The sequence below is a fragment of the Schistocerca americana genome, chromosome 1, assembly GCF_021461395.2.
Source record: "Schistocerca americana isolate TAMUIC-IGC-003095 chromosome 1, iqSchAmer2.1, whole genome shotgun sequence".
In the NCBI taxonomy this organism is placed as follows: domain Eukaryota; kingdom Metazoa; phylum Arthropoda; class Insecta; order Orthoptera; family Acrididae; genus Schistocerca; species Schistocerca americana.
Genome location: NC_060119.1, coordinates 1,261,988,254 through 1,262,006,857, shown reverse-complemented (window position 1 = coordinate 1,262,006,857; position 18,604 = coordinate 1,261,988,254). Strand labels below are relative to the sequence as shown.

General features: G+C 44.5%; 1 protein-coding gene across 1 annotated transcript in view; it reads left to right on the top strand.

The window, feature by feature from the left end:
* LOC124577539 (EF-hand calcium-binding domain-containing protein 4A-like) overlaps positions 1-18,604 on the top strand; it is a 797,374-nt gene that overhangs the window by 283,939 nt on the left and 494,831 nt on the right. The window lies entirely within an intron of this gene.

The window sequence follows — 18,604 nt, the reverse complement described above, 5'->3', positions numbered from 1 at the left end:
ATAATGTTACGCATAAAAAAAGGTTCAAATGAGTGTGCATTCCTAAGGAGTGTGCATTCCTAAGGGACCGAGGTCATCGGTCCCTAGACTTACATACTACTTAAACTAACTTATGCTAAGAACAACACACACACACACACACACACACACACACACACACACACACACACACACCCATGCCCGAGGGAGGATTCGAACCTCCGGCGGGACGGAGTGCGCAATCCGTGACACAGCACCTCCAACCGCGCGGCCATTCTGCGCGGTTAGGCATCATTTGGCGAGGAGAAACACTATTAAGGGAGAAGGTCCGCCACGGAAAAAATAAATCCGCTGCCGAAGGTATCCTAAACCTAACAGCACATCCAGGGATCACAACTAAGCTACTTTTGAGGAAAACAACGCAGGGAGCTCAGCTAGCACCGAGATGGGCAGGCTCAAACAGTTTCTCTGTAAGCGATGCAGCCCACACTCGAATCCAAACATCCCGGAAACCACAAATTCTCAATTCAGGGAAGAATCACATAGGGGAGGGCGTTAACAACAGAGTCCGCTTAAGTCCCCATAAAACGGCTCGCCAACAGGAAAGAGGTGCCCTTTCAGCTCACCGGAATCAGCTAATCATAAAGTCGTTCCTGTTGCAGTGGTTCCCTCAGGGCGAATCGCTCAAGACACAGACCTCTGGCGCGTGACAACACACGTTTCCTCCAACCGACTTCCTTCCTTCTCGGCCCTGCTGACTGTTCGCCACGCACTCAAGGCCTCACAAACTTTTCAAACCGGAAGACGCGCCGCAAGAGCGCCGCCCGGCGACCAGAGAGAAAACGAGCCAGAGGTTCGACCTACGGACCGCGATCAATACGAGCCGACACGGCTCACCACTCAGCGTACGACATCTATAAAAATAATATTTACTAAGCACAACAGGTGTAGTACTGAGTTAAGAACGCACACTGAAGAATGTGTTGTCAGAACTAAATTGTTGTCGCGCGGGACAAAGCTGATGCTGCTAGCTCTACGAAAAGTTCCACTCGGTAACTGAAACAAGTACATAAAATTTTTGACATCCCCCCCCCCCCCCAGGGGGGCGCCTGCATCCCCCCAGGGTGAGAACCACTGCTATAAAAAAGAGAAGTTATGAGGATTATACCAATAGTTTCATTGACTCATTAGTTACTTATTGACAAAATAACATTTATCGTTCGTCATTTTGAAAATGGAAGTGCTGAAAATTCTTTTCATTCTAAAGTTCAGTTAGGCGCTAACGTTGGTAGGGAGGAAAGGGGGCTACTAACTAATAACTAATTGCACACACCCATAAACCTCTCAAGAGGTTAGGTGCCTCTGTTCTACGGGTTGACAAGTTCATAAGCGTACTGTGTGGGTTATTGTGCTAAGAAACCGGTATATAAGACGAGTCAAAATATAAGAAAATGTAGCAAGCGCATTAATTAATACGAAACACTGTAGAGTAGAGATAAACGTATTTTGAAAGACATTTTATCTTCTGCAATGCAGATGCCGCTGATGATGACCTTGTTTCCGGTACCAGCTCGTCAATAAATAAAAAAAAGTAAAATAAAAAATAAAAGTAATCTCTGTTGGGCAGCTCATATTTAAAGTGTCGCAAGCTACCGAGCGTCATTTGTTCAAGATCTGTTTGCAATGTCAGAAAAGTATCACGTTATATACATTCAGTTAATGAATATATTTCTGAGCAATCTTTTGTAACTTAACGTGAAAATGATGGGAGCTAACAACGCTCTGGGAGGCAAGCCAACGGTGTGTAGTTCACAGCGCAAACACCGGATGTCACAAAACACATTTTGTGGACGTAAAAAAACGTAACACCTGCAGCCATCGTTTTGATGTTATTTCATTATATTGCAAACAGGTTCGGTGACTCCGTACACCATCTTCAGGCCTTAAAAGTTGAAGGGGTGAAATCCAAGCGTGTACAAAGTCCCTTCCGTGGCCAAAATCTATGAACTGGCATCCGTAGAATAATGTAAAAGCAAATTTGCAGACACAACATCGCTTCCGTAGAACACAATAAAAGCGATGTTACAGACACAACATCGCCTTTACAGTATTCTACGGAAGCCAGTTTATAGATGTTGGCCACTTAAGAGATCGTGTATACGATTGGATGTCACCTCTGCAGCGTCATCAGTTAAAGGATGAAACTGGTTGCAATGTAAAATAACATCAGAACGACGGCTGTAGGCGAACGCCCGAAGTTCCGCAGGTCATGTCAGAAGGAGGGACATACAAAAACACTCTACAAAGATGGCACAAGTTAGCGTGCTCAAGTGTGTGTCGAGTATTAAGTGAAAATGGTCGTTACGCCACAACGTCTTCGAGAGACATATGGACCCAGCGAGCTTTCAGACAGCAGTACAACTTTATCGCCCCATTACTTTTATTTTTACTTTTTCCTTTTTTTTCTGACGTGACTGTTTGTGTCGTAAGCTACCTTGAAATGATCGAGGAGTATGTGGTCCTCCAATGACAGCAACATGGGCTACTGGACACCATTAACTAACAACAGGACGGCGCTCCACTGCATTGGGCTCTCGTAGTGCGGAAACAACGAAACCAGATGTTAAACGGTCGCTGTTGGGGACCTTCCCGTTGCCTGCTAACAGCCCCGACCTAATGCCTACAGACGGTTTTTATTTATTTATTTATTTTTTTGAGTGGAGCTATGTCAAGTCAACAGTGTATGCATGAAGACTACAGAATTTGGCCGGTCTACGGAGGTCTACGGAGGCAGATTACAGCGGCGGCCTTGCAGCAAATCACTCCAGCATGGACGAGATACGAGGTACGATATGTGCCGCGTCCGCAGTGGCAGATATGTTGAGTGCTAAAATTCACAAAGTTCAGGCACAAACTCCAGACTTTCCTACACATGTATGCACCGCTAAAAAGTAGTAAACCGGCATAGTTTCCTGTATGTAGCGTTTTACTTTTCCGACATCTCAAACGGATCAGCCTGTCAATCCTACTGGGAGCGTAATATCCTCACAACCAGCATAGTTTCGTTTGTTTGTTTCTTTTTTTTTAATGCTGGATACCTCCAATACTGTTTTTATCATAGGAAACAACTACACAACTCCACCTGTGTACTGCAGATAACAGTAATGCTGCACCCTCAGTAGTGTAGAATACAGCGCGCATTGTGAACGGGGCAAGTAGACGCGTAAAAGACAGACATAGCACGCTTTGTAGCTTAACGACAAGAAAGCGTTGTCAGCATGGAAACTCACTCTCCGAATCGGTGCACGTTACGACGAGAACGCAACAAAACTTGAGTTCTGCCTTTATCGAGTTTCCTGGGAGGGCCGCGTCGACACAAAGAGAAAGCAACCGTGACCACACGATCCGTTTGGCCTCCAAACACCTATTCCCAACTACAGTATAAAACACCCAGCACCGTGGTCGGCGAGGATGGCGGGCTAGGGAGGACGTGGAATGGAAATTACAGCTGTGGCGTCGCGTTCACCAGCGAGTGTCTGCCAAGGGAGATCCTAGTGTACGATAAATGGGGTGGGGCAGCATTGCTTCGAATATTTCCCAACAGAAATTTCTTAGTCCATTAAGGTACACTTTCGAATACAATGCTTTTGTATCGAGTATTGCCGGCCGTAGTGGCCGAGCGGTTCTAGGCGCTACAGTCTGGAACCGCGCGACCGTTACGGTCGCAGGTTCGAATCCTGCCTCGGGCATGGATGTGTTTGATGTCCTTAGGTTAGTTAGGTTTAAGCAGTTCTAAGTTCTAGGGGACTGATGACCTCAGAAGTGAAGTCCCATAGTGCTCTGAGCCATTTGAACCATACCGAGTATTGTTTTGTTATTATTTAGTAAGACAGTTACTCTTGTAGTTTCATACAGCGATTCCTTTCACTCCCTGCTCCCCTTGAATCTAATCTCTCATTCGTTCGTTGATATGCAGGTGGTGCAAGTGTTTTTTTTTACCCTAAAATTAGCACCCAATTTTCAGAGTTAATTTGTGCACCTCTCTCTAACTTGTTTCGTAACCACGGCTTAAGCAGAAGAAAGGAAATTTAGGGTTTCACGTCCCATCGACGACCGTATCACTGGAGCACAAGCTCGTACCAGGAGATGCTGGGGAAGGAAATCAGCCGTTTTCTTTTCAAAGGAGCAACTTCGACCTATGCCTAAAGCTACAAATGGTTCAAATGGCTCTGAGCACTATGGGACTTAACATCTGTGGTCATCAGTCCCCTAGAACTTAGAACTACTTAAACCTAACTAACCTAAGGACATCACATACACCCATGCCCGAGGCAGGATTCGAACCTGCGACCGTAGCAGTCCCGCGGTTCCGGACGGAGCGCCTGAACCGCTAGACCACCGCGGCCGGCCCTAAAGCTACATAGCGAAGCCGTGGAAAACTTAAATCTGGATTGGCGCACGTGTTTTGAACCACTGACCTCCCGGCTTCGCGTCCAATGTCATACCACTGTGCCACCTTGGTAGGTACGTGTAAGAGGCATAAGCGAAACATTACAGATTGGCATCTTAAATAAAACGTTTCCAGACATGTGGCTGCGTCGTCATGTTATTCCACGGACTAATGTTTTGGCGGCGTTAAGTGGCCTTCATCAAGTTAGAGTGTGTAGAAAGTCGTTCTTAAGAAGGCCATTTGTCACAATTGGCACATCTATAAAAAAAGTATCAAGAGAATTTTTTATTTAGGATTGAAGAAAATTTACAGAAGTAAGCTCCTGTGGGTCTTTCCATGCAGCTTGTACTGGAGGGCAAAAGGAAGGAACGATGATAGGAAGTAACCTTTGGCCGGCTGATGTGGCCGAGCGGTTCTAGGCGCTTCATTCTGGAACCGCGGGACCGCTACGGTGGCAGGTTCGAATCCTGCCTCGGGCACGGATGTGTGTGATGTCCTTAGGTTAGTTAGGTTTAAGTAACTCTACGTCTAGGGGACTGATGACCACAGATGTTAAGGTTCAAATGGTTCAAATGGCTCTGAGCACTATGGGACTCAACTGCTGAGGTCATTAGTCCCCTAGAACTTAGAACTAGTTAAACCTAACTAACCTAAGGACATCACACACATCCATGCCCGAGGCAGGATTCGAACCTGCGACCCGTAGCGGTCTCGCGGTTCCAGACTGCAGCGCCTAGAACCGCACGGCCACTTCGGCCGGCAGATGTTAAGGCCCATAGTGCTTAGTGCCATTTGAACCAAGTAACCTCCGCTATGTACTTGTCAGCTAGGTTCGGGAATGGGTGGAGAGGCCGTGTGACAGCCTGAGGAGGTTTGACGGACAGGCGCGTTCACACAGGCGACGCTGCCCGCCAGCCGTTGCGCTCGACCGCCGACTTTCGCCAGCGCGGAATTCCAGGTTTCTACGCGCTGGAGTCTCACGTAACAGTGTCCTGTCCGTGCGAGCGAAGCGCTGAGTACCCACGATGACAGATTGCTGGTCGGAGTCAGTTCGAACACTTTTCACACGGTGAACTGTAACTGTGAAAAAAACGACATTTTGTCCATGGAGTGAGTGATTGACCGCTTATTTTGTAATAATTTATTGTTTAATTGTTTACTTATAGACGCAGTCACATTCTTATGACACAGTCACAACAGGTTTCGGCCATACAGTGACCATCTTCAGATTCCGAAGGCGGCATACACTGAACACAGGTCCAGTGCGTTGCCAAACGCAGTGTATGCCGCATTAAGAATCTGAAGATGGTCATTGTATGGCCGAAACCGGTTATGACTGTGTCATAAGAATGTGACTGCGTCTATAAGTAAACAAAAAATGTTTACAAAAGAACTGTAACTCTGCTGACAAATATTCGGAGGTTTTTCATGGATATTTTCTGATATTTGGCCTATCAGCTATCCGTGATCGCCGGTGTGTCGTTACAGAGTTGGGTAGATTTATTCGATTTGTTAGCCCAGTTGCATTTGTTTCTGTGGAAAAACCTGACAGCTGGAGGAAAAAAAAAGAAAAAAAATCTGCGGGACCGTGCGCTAGTAACGCCACTACGAGAACGCAAATCAAGCTTGCTTCTAACTCACACTATAACAGTCGTGAACGTTTGTTATCTGCGAGATTGGACGTGTTGAGTTGAGGTGATGTTAGTCAAGAATACCTCTAAGGCGGCAAAGATGCCATTATAAACACCTCACTGAGTTTGAACGAGGTCGTCTAATTAGGGCTGCGAGAAGCTGGGTGCTGCGATACTGCAAAAATACTTGGCAGGAAGGTAGCCACTGTCCGTGATTGCTGGCACCAGGGCCGGCGTCTGTGGCCGAGCGGTTCTAGGCGCTTTAGTCCGGAACCGCGCTGCTGCTACGGTCGCAGGTTCGAATCCTGCCTCGGGCATGGATGTGTCTGATGTCCTTAGGTTAGTTAGATTAAAGTAGTTCTAGGGGACTGATAACCTCAGATGTTAAGTCCCATAGTGCTTAGAGCCGTTTGAACCATTTGAAGCTGGCTCCAGTGGCCACGTGGTACTACCGACAGGGAGAGTACTGTGTTCGGCGTATGGCTCTTGTGTTGGCTGTGCCTTCTTGTAATGTTTTCTGGATCTTGGCTGGATGAGGAGAGGGTGGTAGATAGGTGGATGGCCGGTTTCCTCTCACTGCAACACAAAAAGCACACGTTGTTGAAATGCACTTTATTACAGGAACCATTGGAGTACTTAAGTTCAGTAATGTCCAATCTGAAGTTCTGTGGTTAACAGCAATCAACTAAGTTGTACTAGTTCTTGAATCTTGTCCGCGTCTATAAGACAACTATATACAATGACTAACATTCCCTCACAGCGATCTAAGGTGCTAGGCGACAACTACCTCTGCAGCAGAGTGTGACGTAGTGAGGTGCAATGACAGAGAGATTGAGACAGCGCGGTCGGTGGCGGCGGCCTATATGCAAGCTGCCCAGAGGGGGCGTTACCGGCGCGTAGCCTGGGGGGCGTGTCTTGGTCTTCTTATAGGCGCACCTAGTTCAGCGCCTGCTATATATTGTTTCCTAGTTCCGACCGGTGTGCTGACGAAGGCCTACGTCAGCACTTCTCTGGCGTGTTGTACTGCGTCTGCAGCTGTAATCTGAGTGATAGCTGGCACCACAGTGTCACTACGAACTGTTAAAAGTCGGTTACTTCAAAGACAGCTCCGAGCCAGTCGCCTTGTAGCACGCATTCCAGTGACAACAGACCATCAATATTTGCGACTTCAGTGGAGGGTAGGGTGGAGGTCTGCTGTGTTTTCTTATGAATGCTGGTTCTGCCTCGGTGCCAGTGACGGGCATATGTTGGTTAGGAGAAGGTTAGTTGAGGGCCAGGAACCAACCTGTGTGCTTGCTAAACAACTGCCTCTACATATGGAGTTACGGCGTGGGGTGGGATTTCGTATGGCAGCAGGAGCAGTCTCATGGTTATCCCACGCACGTTGCTGCAAATTTGTATATCGACCTGTTGTGCTGCCGTTCATGAGCAGCATTCCAGGGGGTGTTTTTCAACACTATAACGGTGGCTCACATACCACTGTTGTAACCCAACATTCTCTCCCCAGTGTCGAATGTTGCCTTGGCCTGCTCGACCACCAGGTCTTTCTCCAGTCAAGCACGTATAGTACATCATTGGACGACAAATCCAGCGCCAACGATAAATAGTATTAACCTGTATTGGCGGACCAAGTGCAACAAGCATGGAACTCCATCCCACTAACTTAACATCCGGCACCTGTAAAACACAAGACGTCCACATTAGTACGCTTTCATTCAATTTCTGGTTATTATTGTAGCAGCATTTCACATTTGCAGCGGCTTATATTGCGCTAACAGTAATCTGTGATCTTGTAATAGTAATCATTTGAATGTATTACTTAGACAAATGTATTTCCGGAATTTCATTAATCTACATCAAACATTTTTTGATGTCGCGTTATTTTTCCGTCAGTGTATTTTCAGCAAACAAGATAAACAGCCTGTAGTGTCGTATCTCAGAAAGGAACTGCAAATATTTAGCTTTGCGATAAGTACTGAGTAATAGGCGTAAAAAAAGCATACAGCTAGAGATAGCGAGAGGCTGAATGAAACGCTTGTGACTGTCAAATAGGCAATACGTGAAGCTTTCAATGGTTGCTGTAGTAGAATATTATCGAAGGACCTCTCACATAAACTAACAAAAATTTTGGTCATATTAAAGGCTGTTTCTGGTACCAAGGTTAGTGTCCCTCATATAAGGGGCAGTAAAGCGAAAGCACAAATGAGGAACTCGTTTTTCAAATGTTACTTGACACATGAAAATCAAGGAGTATTGCCCCAATTTAGTTCTCTCCCCACTGCAGCAATAACCGATACAGATATTAGTTCCAAAATGATGGAGCACAACAGTAAGTCGTCCTTTTTTTTTCAGGCTTTATTAAAGCAAATACAGATTTCGGCTAGCGCATAGCCATTATCAATGCACTATTTCATACTTTCAATACATGTCCTAGTCTTGTCAGTGCCCTGTTGTTTGGGCTTCTATCACAGTTCGTTTAAGTCTTGAATGTACTGTGGCAGAAGCCTGAACAACAGGGGACTGAGCCGGCCGCGGTGGCCGAGCGGTTCTAGGCGCTTCAGTCCGGAACCGCGCGACTGATACGGTCGCAGTTTCGAATCCTGCCTCGGGCATGGATGTGTGTGATGTCCTTAGGTTGGTTGGGTTTAAGTAGTTCTAGGTTCTAGAGGACTGATGACCTCAGATGTAAGTCCCATAGTGCTCAGAGCCATTTGAACCATTTGAACAGGGGACTAACAGCCTACGACATGTATTGAAACTGTGAAATAGTGCGATAATGGCTAGGCACTAGCCGAAATTTAGATTTACTTTAACGGAGCCTGAAAGGAAAGGACAACTGATTGCTGTGCTCTGTCGTTTTTAAACTCAAACCACACTCGTTGAGTGCATCCCACATTCCTAATGGAAGGTAAATTGATGGCAGATCTTTGTGTCAGTATTGTTCAGAAACAGCTGAAATCTCTAATAGAATAAAGTCCCAGGGTACGATGGAATCCCCATCAAATTCTACACCAAATTCGTCGCTGAGTCGCCCATCTTTTAACTGTAGGGGACAATCAGAAGTTCCTTTCGAAGGCCGTACAGTCCCAAACCAATAAATCAATCAGGCAAAATGTCAGTGTGCGTTGAGGCAATCATTCCATCCACGCACCAGATTGAAGGAAGATATTCGTTTGGTGAACAACCGTGTCCTGCTGCGAAAAGAAAGCCGCCACTGCCTGGTGCACAGTCTCGCCCGACGGGAATCGTTGTCCCTTCAAGACATTTTGAGAGCTACCGAAGGCGTCCAATCGCATGGGTACCGTTCCCCAGTGATGGAGACACTGTTGTTGTTGTGGTCTTCAGTCCCGGGACTGGTTTGATGCAGCTCTCCATGCTACTCTATCAAGCTTCTTCATCTCCCAGTACTTACTGCAACCCACATCCTTCTGAATCTGCTTAGTGTATTCATCTCTTGGTCTTCCTCTACCATTTTTACCCTCCACGGTGCCCTCCAATGCTAAATTTGTGATCCCTTGAGGCCTCAGAACATGTCCTACTATCCGGTCCCTTCTTTTTGTCAAGTTGTGCCACATACTCCTCTTCTCCCCAATTCTATTCAATACTTCATCATTAGTTACATGATCTACCCATCTAATCTTCAGCATTCTTCTGTAGCACCACATTTCGAAAGCTTCTATTCTCTTCTTGTCTAAACTATTTTTCGTCCGTGTTTCACTTCCATACATGGCTACAGTCCATACAAATACTTTCAGAAACGACTTCCTGACACTTAAATCTATACTCGATGTTAACAAATTTCTCATCTTCAGAAACGCTTTCCTTGCCATTGCCATATCCTCTCTACTTCGACCATCATCAGTTATTTTGCTCCCCAAATATCAAAACTCCTTTACTACTTTAAGTGTCTCATTTCCTAATCTAATTCCCTCAGCATCACCCGACTTAATTCGACTACATTCCATTATCCTCGTTTTGCTTTTGTTGATGTTCATCTTATATCCTCCTTTCAAGACACTGTCCATTCCGTTCAACTGCTCTTCCAAGTCCTTTGCTGTCTCTGATAGAATTACAATGTCATCAGCGAACCTCAAAGTTTTTATTTCCTCTCCATGGATTTTAATACCTACTCCGAATTTTTCTTTTGTTTCCTTCACTGCTTGCTCAATATACAGACTGAATAACATCGGGGATGGGCTACAACCCTGTCTCACTCCCTTCCCAACCACTGCTTCCCTTTCATGCCCCTCGACTCTTATAACTGCCATCTGGTTTCTGTACAAATTGTAAATAGCCTTTCGCTCCCTATATTTTACCCCTGCCACCTTCAGAATTTGAAAGAGAGTATTCCAGTCAACATTGTAAAAAGCTTTCTCTAAGTCTATAAATGCTAGAAACGTAGGTTTGCCTTTCCTTAATCTTTCTTCTAACATAAGTCGTAAGGTCAGTATTGCCTCACGTGTTCCAATATTTCTACGGAATCCAAACTGATCTTCCCCGAGGTCGGCTTCTACCAGTTTTTCCATTCGTCTGTAAAGAATTCGCGTTAGTATTTTGGAGATGTGACTTATTAAACTGATAGTTCGGTAATTTTCACATCTGTCAAGACCTGCTTTCTTTGGGATTGGAATTATTATATTCTTCTTGAAGTCTGAGGGTATTTCGCTTGTCTCATACATCTTGCTCACCAGATGGTAGAGTTTTGTCAGGACTGGCTCTCCCAAGGCCATCAGTAATTCTAATGGAATGTTGTCTACTCCGGGGGCCTTGTTTCGACTCAGGTCATTCAGTGCTATGTCAAACTCTTCACGCAGTATCGTATCTCCCATTTATTCTTCATGTACATCCTCTTCCATTTCCATAATATTGTCCTCAAGTACATCATCCTTGTATAGACCCTCTATATACTCCTTCCACCTTTCTGCTTTCCCTTCTTTGCTTAGAACTGGGTTTCCATCTGAGCTCTTGATATTCATACAAGTTGTTCTCTTTTCTCCAAAGGTCTCTTTAATTTCCTGTAGGCAGTATCTATCTTACCCCTAGTGAGATAAGCCTCTACATCCTTACATTTGTCCTCTAGCCATCCCTGCTTAGCCATTTTGCACTGCCTGTCGATCTCATTTTTGAGACGTCTGTATTCCTTTTTTCCTGCTTCATTTACTGCATTTTTGTATTTTCTCCTTTCGTCAATTAAGTTCAATATTTCTTCTGTTACCCAAGGATTTATACTAGCCCTCGTCTTTTTACCTCTGCTGCCTTCACTACTTCATCCCTCAGAGCTACCCATTCTTCTTCTACTGTATTTCTTTCCCCCATTGCTGTCAATTGTTCCCTTACGCTCTGCTTGAAACTCTGTACAACCTCTGGTTCTTTCAGTTTATCCAGGTCCCATCTCCTTAAATTCCCACTTTTTTGTAGTTTCTTCAGTTTTAATCTACAGTTCTTAACCAATAGATTGTGGTCAGAGTCCATATCTGCCCCTGGAAATGTCTTACAATTTAAAACCTTGTTCCTAAATCTCTGTCTTACCATTATATAATCTATCTGATACCTTTTAGTATCTCCAGGATTCTTCCATGTATACAACCTTCTTTCATGATTCTTGAACCAAGTGTTAGCTATGATTAAGTTATGCTCTGTGCAAAATTCTACAAGGCGGCTTCCTCTTTTATTCCTTCTCCCCAATCCATATTGACCTACTATGTTTCCTTCTCTCCCTTTTGCTACTCTCGAATTCCAGTCACCCATGACTATGAAATTTTCGTCTCCCTTCACTACCTGAATAATTTCTTTTATCTTATCATACATTTCTTCAATTTCTTCATCATCTGCAGAGCTAGTTGCCATATAAACTTGTACTACTGTAGTAGGCGTGGGCTTCGTGTCTATCTTGGCCACAATAATGCGTTCACTATGCTGTTTGTAGTAGGTTACCCGCAAACCTATTTTTTTTATTCATTATTAAACCTACTCCTGGATTACCCCTATTTGATTGTGTGTTTATAACCCTGTATTCACCTGACCAAAAGTCTTGTTCCTCCTGCCACCGAACTTCACTAATTCCCCCTATATCTAACTTTAACCTATCCATTTCCCTTTTTAAATTTTGTAATCTACCTGCCCGGTTAAGGGATCATGGAGACACTAGGTTGTTTGAAAACTATAAGCAATGGTTCCCACTAATCAGAGAACTGGATGAGCATCACCGTTCAAGCTGACGACTGTGGCTCTTCAACTTCTTGGGACGAGAGGACGATGGATGACGTTAGTGCCCCACACATATTCTTCATTATCCAATGGATGTCTATGGATGTTCGTCCATTCGCAGACAAAAAAAGGATTACGGAGCATTGGTCCTGTTTGAACGCATTTGATAATAACGTCGCTATAGTTCAGGTTTCCTCATTTACTACACGCATGTTAGAAAGACACAAATGCCCCCTAATCCCTTCCTACATGTCGGTGCTTATATACCCGCATCGGAGTCGCGCTGCGTTGCATACACGCTGCAGCAACGCTTTCAGACAGAAACTTTTTGATCACGTCTTAAATAATCTAACGTTGATTCCTCGAACAATAATAAATAAAATAATTAAGAATCATGTTTCATTCGAGTAAGTTTTACGTGGTTCATCACTGGAAACAAGCAACTAATCGGGCAAGAGATTAACACTAAAATAACCAGTTATAAAATGAGTGCAGACAGTTTCTCCTTCGGGTGTCAGTTGCTGCTGTGCACCTGTGGAGTAATCCGGTTGCTGTGACTCGATATCTTCACATTTTGGAATTTAGAGATGAGAGTCCGTCTCTTGAAATTGTCTTGCAGTGCGGAAAACGATTTTTCCCAGTTTGACAATTTTACCTTAGAGAACTAGGCCTGCTAACTTCTGTTAACATGCGCAGGGTAACAGTAGCGTTCATTTCGTATTCTTTGATTGATGTGTGTTGTTGTGAAAGTTTTAACTTTAAACACAATGTCCTTTTTTGAATGAACGATTCAGTCTCCGCGAGTTTTTGTCCTTTCATCGTCTTAGAGGTTTCCCAGGTTCGGCAACATTCATCCAATGTTCCTTTCGTTGCAGCGGTTAGGTAGACGTATTGACAGGAAGACTATTTCTCGGGAATGACGTCGTGGATATGGAGTGGGATTCACTTCATCAACGAAGACAGTAATGGCAGTATAGTATGTTATGTGCTTTGCTGGAGTTTCGACACCAAGCGCTGGACGCTGCAGCCAGCGAGTTAAGCTTCTCGGCTGTAATGCCTCTGCCGGGAGCAGGCCAGTGATCAACTGGCTGAACTTGTTTGCTGCTGGTCTCCAGAGTGGCGGAGTCTGTTGGGAAGAACGCGCCTCAGAACTCCGGCTCAGAACTTCTGGTTCCGTAGCGACCTCTCTCTGCCGCCGACAGGCCGCGGTGTGGTGTGGTGTGGTGTGGGGTAATTAAGGGCCAAACCGAGCCACACAATGGCCGCTGCGGCAACGCCTGTGTCCGCAATTAATCCTCTGCTTTGAATGGCGGCCGAGTCGGGTTCCTTACGTCCGAATGCCTTAGACACAGCGTAAGCCGACCCCGACACGCCGCGATATCGGCGGTAGCATTTGGGTTGGGGCTGAGTTCGTTACTAGTGGAGTCCGACTTCTGTCACAAGGCGTAACCATTTAGTTTGTGGTCCCATTCAATACTGATTGTCAGGTCTCGTCTGATACAGGTTTTAGAAGCTGACTAGGCAATTACACATCGTATGTTGCGCTGCAGTTAAGTTCCATAAGATTTCACACACATTTGAACATTTGCAGTTGTCAATTTTACATTCTACTGTTTGCTAATAGATGCGTATTATTATTACCATTATTGTTATTATTATTATTATTACAGTATATTGCTGAGAACACAGTTTGACCATCACTGAGTTAACCTTTTGACTGTCAATTTCTTTTCGGAGTGAAAGACATTCTTGTACTGTCATCTTAATTAATGTTGTAGTCACAACTAATCATATGAAAAAAATATTTCCTGGTGTTTCATTTTCCAAAGTGAGGAGGCATGAGACATACAGGGTTGCTCATGAGTACCTCCAGGGTTTCATAAGATTACTTCGCAAAAACTATAAGACATATAGAAGAATAATACTTAATCAGTGCACAGAGCATTTCTCCAAGTTTTTAACTTTCATTACAAGTCTCAGTGTTGGCACCGACCGTGAGGCTGTAAACGCCAATACTTGCTTCATAGGAGGCGCGAACTACTTCGATGTGACACTATGGAGATGATTGGTTTACGATGAAACTTGAAGAATGCTCAATCTGCCGGTGCAGTCTGCAACTATAAGAATTCTGGAAACTATTAGCATGCTTCCCTTTACATTTTACAGAGCAGTGTCATGCAGCAAATTCCCACTTTATTTATTTACCTAATTATTGACATCGAATTCCCACTAAATATTTGATAGCCTATTGCGGGGCACATGCGTCCCAGTGGTAGACAGAGGCTTACGTTGTTCGTAATTTTAATCCATACACCTTTCGTTGAATCGATAGGCTTTAAATCTCTACGATTTATCCTACAACTGAAATTTAACGGGATATTTTTTAAAAAAATGAAAATGTGTGTGAAATCTTATGGGACTTAACTACTAAGGTCATCAGGTCCTAAGCTTACACACTACTTAACCTAAATTGTCCTAAGGACAAACACACACACACCCATGCCCGAGGGAGGACTCGAACCTCCGCCGGGACCAGCCGCACAGTCCACGACTGCAGCGCCTGAGACCGCTCGGCATGCCAACTGCCTTTGAGAGCTTCTTCTGAGTATACTTTTCCTGCTGAATGACAGACAAAAATACCTGCAGAGACAATAATCATTAAGATGTGCGAAATTTTAGTACACTTTGATGAATTTGGCTTTGAGCTAACAGTAAGTAAAGGACTGAGGCGTAAGAAGCGCGGCCGCTTTGGGGTTAGAAGATGTGAGAGAGGAAATGTTTAATTTCTTGTCTATAAGTACTGACAACTCAGAGCGTGCACGACTCTTACCGATCAGCTGCTACGGTATAAATTTCAGACCGTAGTAACCGATTCTTGAATGCGCGTTAAAGAGACGGTCATCTTTAACATATTTGTGACAAGGAATATGAAATTAAATTACGGCTGTTGTAATACAGCGCAGCGAAGCGAGCAGAAGAAAAGTGACATTCATAACATTTGCTAAATATGTGTGATGGGGACTCACATTGTTTAACGCATTCTAATGTAATCTCAGTTACTGTTAATATCCAGTTAACCGCCGGCCGGGGTAGCCGAGCGGTTCTAGGCGCTGCAGTCTGGAATCGCGCGACCGCTACGGTCGCAGGTTCGAATCCCGCCTCGGATATGGATGTGTGTGATGTCCTTAGGTTAGTTAGGTTTAAGTAGTTCTAAGTTCTAGGGGACTGATGACCACAGATGTTAAGTCCCATAGTGCTTAGAGCCATTTGAACCATTTTTTTCACCCGCTAGTCCGAAGAACGGGCCGGGGATTTAGGTTCTGATTCCCACGCAATACGTAGAACACCTTGTACTTTTGCACATTTGAACCATTATCCAGTTAACCATTCACCTACGCAGAGAACACAGCAACAACAACAACGCAATAGGCAATTAATAGTAATGCCTAGGAATATTTTATGTGAAAGATATTACAGATTTTTAAATAAAACAAACGTTAACATTTCTCATGTTTATTCTTCTTGACTACATACGTATTTCAAAACATCGTCACCCTGGCGGAGAAACGTTTCTCCCAGGGAGAGACCAGTTTGTTGATACCATCACTGTAGAATGTTTTGACTTTGTTGACGGAGCCACAACCTCTCTTTTCTCGAGACGCTTCATTACTACTATCAAAGTGGAGTCCTCATAGCGCTCTTTAAGTTTTGGAACAGTTAAATTTCGGACGGGTCAAGTTGGAACTGTATGTGGGATGATCGGTGGCAGTGAAAGCAAGACGCTGAACTGTTGCAGGTGCCTCAGGCAGCGCAGGGCTGCAAATATTTAGACGTGATCGTCATATTTTTCTGTTTTCCGTATTTCTTTACTTGCTTTAAATACGTGGAGGTGTGTTCCGTCTATGCAACTAACTGAAGGCAGCTTGTTTATTACCATACGCGTTCGCTGCTTTTATTTGGGGAAGCATCTTCAAATGGTTCAAATGGCTCTGAGCACTATGGGACTCAACTGCTGAGGTCATTAGTCCCCTAGAACTCAGAACTAGTTAAACCTAACTAACCTAAGGACATCACAAACATCCATGCCCGAGGCAGGATTCGAACCTGCGACCGTAGTGGTCTTGCGGTTCCAGACTGCAGCGCCTTTAACCGCACGGCCACTTCGGCCGGCGAAGCATCTTCACTGGCCTGTAATACATGTTTCTTTTTATACATACAATAAAAAAATTATGTGATAGATACAATGTGCTGCTATGTTACATTTCGTCGTGTTCTGCTCTTTTTTTTTTCAGGTTTGTGCTACAAAAGTTGAGTGTAACCTATAAACAAGAGCAAAACACGACAAAATGTAACACAGCAGCACATTTTATCTACCGCATAATACGTATATTGTATGTGTAAAAAGAAACATGTAATACACGCCAATGAAGGTGCTTCGCAAATAAAAGAAGCGAAACGCGTATGGCGATAAACAAACTGCCTTCAGTTTGTTGCATAGATGGAACATATCTCCACGAATTTAGGCATGAAGAATAAATATACAGGAAATGGTATTGCAGCGCCAGTGTTATTCTGATTACGATGCAAAAATCCTTTGTGCATGCATGCATGTCCAAAGAAACAGGCACTATGGCGATTACAGCCGTTATGAAATAAATTAAATTTATTTGCAAATGCGAATAATGACAACCATCAGCTGTAGAATGGAATGATGACAAAGGAAATTTGTGTCAAAAATGGTTCAAATGGCTCTAAGCACTATGGGACTTAACATCTGAGGCCATCAGTCCCCTAGACTTAGAACTACTTAAACCTAACTAACCTAAGGACACCACACACATTCATGCCCGAGGCAGGATTCGAACATGCGATCGTAGATGCGGAGTGAAGCGCCTAGAACCGCTCGGCCACAGCGGCCGGCGAAATTTGTGTCGGGCCGGGACTCGAACCCGGATTCCCCTACTATAGCGAGTGGAACTTCGCATCGTAATCAGAAGAACACTGATGCTGGAATATCGTATTTATCTGGCGATACCGTGCAAGCGGCTTACACGTGCGACGTCTGGCCTGTATGGGACTGTACATAGTGGATGTACAAGTGCAGGCCGTAGACTCATGGTGTACGTGGAAGCTTAGGTCTGGTAGTGAGTCGTGCTCGGATAGCCAAACGGTAAGGCGACCGCTGACGATAAGCAGGAAATCCGGGTTCGTGTCCCGGTCTGACACAAATTTTCATTGGCGTTCCTTTCTTCAGCTGATGGTTGTCATTATCCGCAATTGCGAATACATTTAATGTAAAGGTGTAGCATGTTTATAACGTTCGTTTTATTCAAAGAACTTTGGAAACTAGTCGCGTGTTTGCTGTTGTGGAGCCCTTAACTGGTATGCAAGTTAGAGGTCAGAATCACGATGTTATGCGAATCACACTCAACTGGTTTTATATTAAATCTGCACAAGGTGTGTAACGCAATCTTATAATGGACCTAATACAAATTCTAAGCGGTGTGACTAGCCTATCATGTAATTTATTCATTAAATTAATCGATCAATGTTCCCCTCCAAAAATGGATGATGGGAAAGGATCATGATGAGCGTGACTGTTTAACAGATAAATGCTGTCGGTCGCGTACTTTGCCCCCGGTGCTGCAGAGTAATTTCATTCGCAGTTTCAGTTGTGCGGCTATCCGAACACACAAGAGTTTTTTTCGCACTCGCCCTTCGATCGGTCTGCAGGAGGAGCCCATCTCATCTCAGTGCAGCGGAGCCGACCGCAAGTAGCCGCCATCATCAACACGCCGCCTGGTGTTGTACTGTTGGTAATGCACACAGCTCTGGCCTGTAGGGTTTCTGTTAATTTTTCAGCCGCGCAAGCCGCCCAGAATTCGAATTGAGGCTTCTCAGCGGTTGCATCCGGAGAACGACTGCCTCCTTACGTGGTATCGTGGTACTGCATCCTATTACCCACTCGTCTATCGATATCATACATTTCACCTGTTCTCTTTGCTTGCTCTTCTCGTAGCAGAGAAACATACTAGATTCCATGCAGTGTAATTTGTACTAGGTTCTTGCCTAAATCTCTACAGGTGAGGACTATTTCCATGTTTGAAACTTCCTGGCAGATTAAAACTGTGTGCCCGACCGAGACTCGAAGTCGGGACCTTTGCCTTTCGCGGGCAAGTGCTCTACCATCTGAGGTACCGAAGCACGACTCACGCCCGGTCCTCACAGCTTTACTTCTGACAGTATCTCGTCTCCTACCTTCCAAACTTTACAGAACCTCTCCTGCGAACCATGTTTGATTTACGTTATTATGTAGTGGATCCAAAATTAAAGCAAA